An 8560-nucleotide genomic window follows, 5' to 3' on the forward strand; every position below is an offset into this window, starting at 1 on the left:
AAAACATGACTATACCTTGTCAGTAATTGGTTTACAGTTTTAAACTGTGGTTCTGATAATGAAGTCCTATCTACTTTCACACCCAACTCTATAGGATTCACCTTATCTGACTGAGAGTTATTCCCCTTTAGGGTAGATACACTTTCAATAACTTTTGCTTCCTGTAGAGAACAAAGTATTGAATTGGGTCTCAGAGTAATAGGTTTAGCAGAAATATTGCACACCTTGACTCTGACTTTGGGTTTGACAGTATTCTGTGACAAAGTGACAACTCTCGGACACACTGCATAACTGTCATTACTCTGAGAATTCTCAGTCACTAAAGTAGAAATATTTCTGTCTACACCTCTTGCTATTCCATTGACAACAAGCGACTGATATGGTTCTATAGTTATGTTTTTCTTGCTAGTTGTCTTGACACAATATGACTTGCACTGTGTACTGTCAATAGCCAATTGCCACGCATTAGGCTGTTTAAATTTAATTCTACGTTTAACGTCACATCTAAAGTTCAAAACCTACGAGGGAGGGAGGAAAAAAATAAACAAACAAAATTTTCAAACAATTGTGAATTTATTCAAATTAACCAATTCAGTACATTAAAAACATTACAATTAAGTAATATTTTCCTTAGTATGTAAATCAGTTTGAGTCCTATTGTTAGCAAACAATGTAGTCTAAGACTGAATGTGCAGGAAAGTGGCTTTTAACTAGGCCTCAGTTGTCCTTTGGATTTATATTGCCACACGTCCATGGTACCCTGGAGGCAAATGCTTCTTCTTGTGGGAAAAGTTGATCAATATCTACAATCAAAATTATTGATGACAATATTTAAAAGTGTTCATGAAATATCCTCAAATTGAATTATGTCGTATTTTTTCTTAGTACTAGATCTACTAGCATTAAGTTTTGAAAGTGTGAATACTAATATTTGGACCATACTGATAGCTGTTAGATTATCTTTAATACCTTGAATTCCACACAAAAGACAGGATTCTTCACATCTTGGAATACCCCAACCACTTTCCTTACTCTCCTTCACTTGAAAGGTCCTATCTTCGGTAAGCTTCTCCCTGCTCAAATGGTTATGACAAGTATATTATCTTTCCCAAAAATTGTAGCTCTATTTGTAGGTACATAAATTATGAAGAAATCAATTACTTTACTCATTACTGTTCCTTTCGATTTTTACAGAAATATTTTTAATATGAAACATATTAGTAAGATTTAAATGATGCTTTTCACTGTATATAAATCTTGGTTTTTGACACAGTTTCCACTCAGTAAAAAAAGTTTTTCGATTCTCTCCAAAATACAATGAAAAGTTCAGCCAATAGAATCACGAACTGAGAGTCTGTCACTGTCAGTCTGTACATATGATTCGAAGACTGACAAAAAAAATCAACAAACAAGACTTTGTCATTAATATAATCATAAAATAATCTATTTTTTACTTACATTTATGGTCCCAAACTCTTTAATTCTCTAGTTTTCATTAATAAGACACCAACTGCCTTAACTGCGGCTATCAAAGCACATTTTCTGTCACTACGGGAAGCAGAATTCAGTCGCTAATTAAAGAACCAAACCGGAACGGACATACGGAATTCCGAATTGTTTGTTTTTTTCAAAGACGAATTTCTCATAAACCTACGCGCGCGGGTGACGTTAAACGTAGTTTTAATTTTAAACAGCCTTAGGTAACTGACAGGACATATGCGAGTAATAATCTCTACAGATTCTCAAAATATTTGTTCCAACAATAACAGGACAGTGTCTGTTGAACTCTGTATCTGGTACTATCACGATTGGAACAAATAGTTCAATATCGAGTAACTTGATTGTACACTCAATGTAACCTTTGTACTGCAGAACTGAACCATCCGCTACAGATATTTGCAGTCCAAGGGTAGACAACTCTTTCAACTCTGGTTTGTCTATAAGATTGTTGTACTCTTTATCAGACAATGTTGTAATCATAGACCCACTGTCTAATAAAGCATTCATAGTCACACCCTGTAACACAATTTCTACTTCATTTGACTCACCAATCATGTCACATTTAATTTGTTGGCCATTACCTCTGAGTACACTAGTCTCTCCTCGGCCACTAGTAGAGACCACTAAAAGTTTGGGTCCTGCTTCTCTGCCCCTGAACTATGATACTGTCCCTTGGGCTTACCATATCCTCTATACTGACCTCTCTGGTTTCCCCGACTTCCTCTGTAGGAGTCACTACTGTGAGAATTTCCCCTAAAATACTCACCTCTTCCTCGGTTAGTACTCTGTCTTCCTCTGAAGCTACCTCTCCCTCTACTATAATCTTGTCTAGAGTCTTTAGGTGCATCAAGTTTCATCAAAATCTGACTAAATTTATCCTCAATCTTACCCTCTAACTCTGTCTGTAAATTCTGAATTCTCTTGTTAATTCTTTCCTCAGCTTCACTTTCTGCTGCTATACCATGTTGATGTAACCTGGGATTTTTATAAACACCTTGACTCACCTTTTCTGAACTCTTTTTGTTGATCATAATTTCTTTCTCAACCCTTCTAATCTCAAGTAAAAGCTGATCATAGTTTTTAAGCATATCGTACTTATGACGCGTTTGTGATTTTAACCGATCAGAACTCAACGAAGTCCAGAATTTATGACGGAGTAAATCATTCTTTGATGATTTGTTCAAATAACCATTGTCAATTGCATTCTGTAACATGCTTTCTAATCTACACCCAAAAGATGTTGCACACTCTCCCTGAAATTGATATGCATTAAAGAACTCTTGCATTATCATAGCATTGTTTGACACTTCACCAAATAAAATATTTAGTTTGTCAAGTATTTCTTGTACACTAGCTTTTTCACCGAGAGGAATAAGCATGGTTTTAGCTGTACCCCTCAGAGATCTTCTGATATACTCTGAATAATACAGTCCGGAGGGGTGGGGCCAGAGTTTCCGAAAGTATCCCAAAATGTTCCCCTAGTCGAGTACTATTGCTCCACACTCCGAGTTGGGATCTGGGACCCCCCTAAACGCTGCAAGCAGGAGGTGGGTACTCAGTACCCACCGTTTTCAAAAGTGGGTACTGAGTGCCCAGGAGATGTGGGCACTGAGTACCCACTTTGGCCTAAAGTCAAGCTCAAAAGGTCAAATTTGGTGGTACCCAAAGAAAGGTCTTGTCACAAGGAATATACATATGAAATATGAAAGTCATAGCTCTCGTACTTAATCAAAAGTTATGGGCAAGGTTTAAGTTTTTGCGGACAAACAGCTAGACAGACAGACAGACAGACGGACACGACAAAAACTATATGCCCCCGAAACTTCGTTTAGGGGCATAAAAATGAAGATGTTTAAATTGCATTGCATTCTATGTTGTCCATACGTATGATCAATGACATAAAGCTATTATTACTTTATATGTTATAGTAAATACTCTTGTACAAATTCAGCGTTGGAACATGGACACCAATGCTTCGGTTGAGACCGTATAAACCGAGGTCCCGTGTCGCAGTAGGCGCTAGCACGAAAAAGATCCCTCACTGCTCAATGACCCTTAGTGCCGAGCATAAGACAATTCTTTGCAGCTCTGCATCGGCAAGTGTTGACGTCTCCACATTAATGATAATCTCGAGAGGGACATTATACAAGTACAATCAATAAATCTTTTACAATATAAATTTCTCTTTTCCTTTTATCTAACTATATAGTGCAAAAACTAACGAAACTGAAAAGTTTCTACTGGTGACGTTAGTTCCATTTGCCTGGATTTTGTTCGTGCTCTTCCTCGTCTACGTCCTCATCTACTGTGTAAGAAGGAGGATGTATAAAAAGCATTGCTGCAGGAATAGGCGATCCATTGACTCAAAACGTAATCGAAATTTTAACATCTTCATTCTTGGTTGGGTGAGAAAGGGAAGCTTAGAATTGGGTCAGTAGGGATCCCGAGGGGCATATCTCTACAAACAATAATAATAGTTAATCTTCTAATACAACTTCATCAAAACATTAATGGGGATTTACCAATATTTATCCAATAGTTGCGATTCCTTACAACCTTTTTAAGGTGTGTGATTCTAATTAATGGTAATGCTACTCCACAAACCGCAAGGAGTATAAATTTAAATCCACTTAGAATTATTGCCTTTATTTTTCACGATGACCATTGCCTGCTAAACAAGCCACATGCATAGATTTCTTAAACCATGGCCGTTTCATCATCGTCTGCAATATACAATATCTAAAATATTGAATTTTTCTATTCAACTCATATAAAGACGCCACTATTTGCTGGTGATCTTTGCTCGGCATTGAGGGGGGTCTTTTTTCTGCCACAACCTAAAATGTATTGCGACACAGGACCTCGGTTTATAGGTCTCATTTGAAGGATTTGAAGGACCGGTTTCCACGTCTAACAGCGGGATTCAAAACCACAACGTAAAGATTGACTCTTTACGTCTGTGCGATTAGCTGTATACATTTGTTATTTGAAATTATTACCTAACCTACTATATAAATTATAATTAGGCATTTTGAACTGTTTCACAGTTTACTTTATGTTTTTGCGTGATCATGAAACAGTGAACTGTTGACCGGGCCACAGAATGAACTGTTGACTGTTTAAAGCGTCATCGTGATATTCAGGCGTTTTGATGATCACGACATCACTATTTACCTGCTCTATAATTAATCAAATTTAAATAAAACACACCAACAATCAATTTATTAAGTATAACTTTAAATTAAAAATATTAAATTAATCTTTATATTATGTATTCAGCATATTAATAGACAAGTATGTGAATAAACAGTTGTGAAAACGTTTTTATTGATTGTTTGTGTGTTTTTATTCCAATTTAATTAATCATATAGAAGGTTAGGTAATAAAACACTTATTAAATGACTACTCGGTGAAACAGTCAAAATGTTGTCCCTCGGTAGTGGGGTAGACCTGGGAAACTGTTGCCCTTCGGCTCGGGAGTTTCCCAGGTCTCCCCCCACTACCTCGGGACAACATTTTGACTGTTTACCTCGTAGTCATTAAATAAGTGTATACTGTATTTAGCATAAATTAATAGTAGACAGAGATAACAAGTAGAATTCAAGCTCAAAATACAATCAAACATTGAACACGGACCTTTTTTCAATTAGAGAGTGGATCAGAGGACCCTGTTGACCGGACACACCTACCGTGGGTTCCTTGTTATAATCGGGAAATAACGGAGAACAATTCGTCGACAGTATTAACTTGTATTTTATGCTTTAAAATTACTATAAAGAACATAAGTAGGCATTTCATTTAAAAATTAATCGTTTTTGCCAACAAGATCATTGTATCAACTATACCACTAAGTCTAATGAAATGATGATTTTAAATAAGAAATAAAACAGATAATCTTCCCCAACAAAAAAATACTATAGTAAACTATAGTTATCTATAGTTAACTATAGTTTACTATAGTTAACTATAGTACCAAAGTTATAACTTTGGAACTTTGATTTACTATGAACTGTTTCCATTAAGAAAGAGGATTTTCTATTAGTGTCCTCTTTTTTGAATTCAAAATGAAAAATGACGACAATGCAATTTCAGCAATCAACATTTTTTTTAATTCATTGCCATGATTGAATACATTGAGAATTGGTGAGAACGCCAATTTTTATGTTAAAACAGACAAATTATTTATCGGTTTTCTATATTAACAGTCAAAAATTGGTGAGTGCACCAATTTGAATTAAGAATATATCCAAATAAATATTGATCTTGGTGGTTCCACCAAGAAAACAAGAATGACTTTTAAAATTCATAATTCTCTAGTTAACCATTCAACTACTTGGTGGGTCCACCAAAAATACGAAGACGAATATCTAAGAATACGTGAATTACATGAAATAGATATAGCAAGTGTATTTATCAGTAGTGGGGATTTTGGTGGTTCCGCCAAAAACATTAAATGTGGTGAAATTCTCGATAACATTTTCAAAATGCCGTTGGTGAATCCACCAGTTTTAAAATACTGAAACAAACCTTTGAGAGAAACTCTTGTAGAACCGTATAAAAAAACGTCCTATATACAGAGTCGGTGCACTCACCAAAATGCAAAAATTCAACTAACAAGACATTCATTTTTTCTTTCACAAATACTTGGTGGATCCACCAAAAATACGAATAGAAATTCACAAGAATTCTTAAATGATTCACTGTCAAGATTATCTAGTTTTCACAAATATTAGGCAGTTTGGTGGATCCACCAAAGACATTAAAATCAAAAGGCAATCATAATTCTCTTGTAAAATAACGTAGAGACACCTAATACATTAATGTACACAAGAGCAAAAACCTGGTGGGTCCACCAGAAAATTCGAAAATTTTCATGTAACTCAAAGATCAACTAATTTGTCTCTAAATATAGAAAGTCGTTTGGTGGACTCACCAACCTGTAGAAAAACACATTCCTAGGTTTCCTTAATTTCACTCACAAATACTTGGTGGACCCACCAAAAACAAACCGAATACTTGAATGATTTACATTATATTATCAGCATTGCCTAATTTTTTAAAGTGGGGAGTTTAGTGGGTCCACCAAAACATTAATCAAAGAAACATTTGTAGATTTCAATTACAATGACTAAGTTCCTTTCTATATTATATGAACAAAAAGTTGGTGGATTCACCAGAAAAGGTCGAAAATATACATCTTACACTCTCTTTACTTTTTGTTGATACATTCGCAATTCAATAATAAGTGGAACTATGAACATGTGATTAATTTACTTATGAAATACAATTTCAAAGATTTGTATACATGTGTATACATTTTCAAAACAAATGTGAAACCTCCAATAAAGGCAAAATGTTATATAGACATTATAAAAAGTACTCGGTATTTACCGTTTTATTTGCCTGCTAATAAAGAGAATAAAAAAACAAATCTTTCCTTGATTTTTTAAACAAAAAATACTTAGTTTGTTTCTTTAACTGCCCTACGATTTTGGCGATTTTCCGTGTCTGCACCTACTGTATTACACGTTCTGCAATGGGGTGCGTATCCGAGCATGACACTTAAGCAAACTACTACCATCGGAGTCCAAAATATATTATTGGACTAAATATTTCAATTTAATTTATCCCTTTATGAATTTAATTACTGAAGCAATCAAAATACACTAACTCTAGTATTCTAAAATACACACATAAGACCGCGGAACATTAACTGGCAAAATTGGAAATATACAGCTTACGTCATTTATATCTGTTACAATAAAAACATTCAGTGATAGACAATGAAATGGGCGGGTACAATTCGACGCGGACGTTTGGAAAACATGGGATTGAAATTGCAGATCGAAATTCATTTTCAATCCACCTCGGCTACGCTAGAAGGCACATTATTACTGATAGACCCAGAAGACAAATAATTTCAATTTTGGTACAGTTTGATTTTTTTTGTCCAGTGTTATAATTAATTAAATATTAAAGGGATAAATATTTCATTTTTGTTTGGTAAATATATGTATATTTTTGTGTTGGTGGGGGGGGGGGGGGGGCGATTTTTAAATAAAGTTGTCCAACAGTTTTCAGTGAGAATAAGTACAAAACTCATGCACTCATATAATCCTAGAAATAAAATATATTGCCATGTTAAGCCATGACCTGACTCGACAATTTTTACCCCCCCCCCCTTCTAGAATCAAATATCTCCTGAAAAAAATTGTCTCGTATGATCTTTCGCGTTCTTAAAACTATTAGCTAAAACTCATATTAATGTGAACTCCAAACAATATGTATTTCGGAGTTAAAATATAGTTGATTTTTGGATCATACATTCACTCTTTGATTTGAAAACAGCTCAGGTGGATTGAAAATTAATTTTGAGCTGCAATTTCAATCCCAAGTTTTCCAAACGTCCGCGTCGAATTGTACCCGCCCATTTCGTTATCCATCACTAAATGTTTTGATTGTAACAGATAGAAATGACGTAAGCTGTATATTTCCAATTTTGCCAGTTAATGTTCCGCGGTCTTAGTAAGCATTAGGAATGAATGCTGCACAAGTAAAAGTGTCAACCATGAGAATTTACACCATTAAAAATAATTTTTAGAAAAGCAAAACATTAAAAAAATAGATAATGAATTCATCATCAATAGACTATGTAGTCATTCCAAATAGAATTTAAAATTATACATGTTCATCCAAGTCCAACACAATAACAATCGCAAGAGTTGATATAATACATTTTTATCCCTAACATTGATGTCCGTTTTCACATCTATGGTATGGTTTGCAAGAGCTAAGGCCCGAATTACATGTACTGACATTTTGCAAATTATGTTTGGAAGGTGGTATTCCTTTTCCAGTTGGTTTGTCTTCTGATATGAATTTTCTTTAACACGTTTTAGCCATCCTTTCATAATTAAACTGTTGAATATGTAATTCATCTTGATTTTTCTTGAGTACAAGTACAAATTGTGCTTAAAAATGTTAAAGCTATCAACACAATATAACACCGTTTATATCTAGTTTAACACTGTTTTCTGGTCTCTTTACAATAGTATTTTTT

At 34.5% G+C, this 8560-nt stretch overlaps 1 long non-coding RNA gene across 1 annotated transcript; it reads right to left on the minus strand.

Moving 5' to 3' along the window:
• Positions 1-568: 568 nt before the first annotated feature.
• Positions 569-1561, minus strand: LOC134272868 (uncharacterized). Its single transcript, XR_009993307.1, has 3 exons — positions 1459-1561; positions 970-1073; positions 569-803 (listed from the first exon to the last, which is right to left on the minus strand). It is a non-coding gene; the product is annotated as an uncharacterized LOC134272868 (long non-coding RNA).
• Between the last annotated feature and the right edge of the window lie 6999 nt (positions 1562-8560).

Source organism: Saccostrea cucullata, unplaced genomic scaffold, assembly GCF_032062105.1.
Source record: "Saccostrea cucullata isolate Sc308-1 unplaced genomic scaffold, CSIRO_AGI_Scuc_v1 ctg8191, whole genome shotgun sequence".
Lineage (NCBI taxonomy): Eukaryota > Metazoa > Mollusca > Bivalvia > Ostreida > Ostreidae > Saccostrea > Saccostrea cuccullata.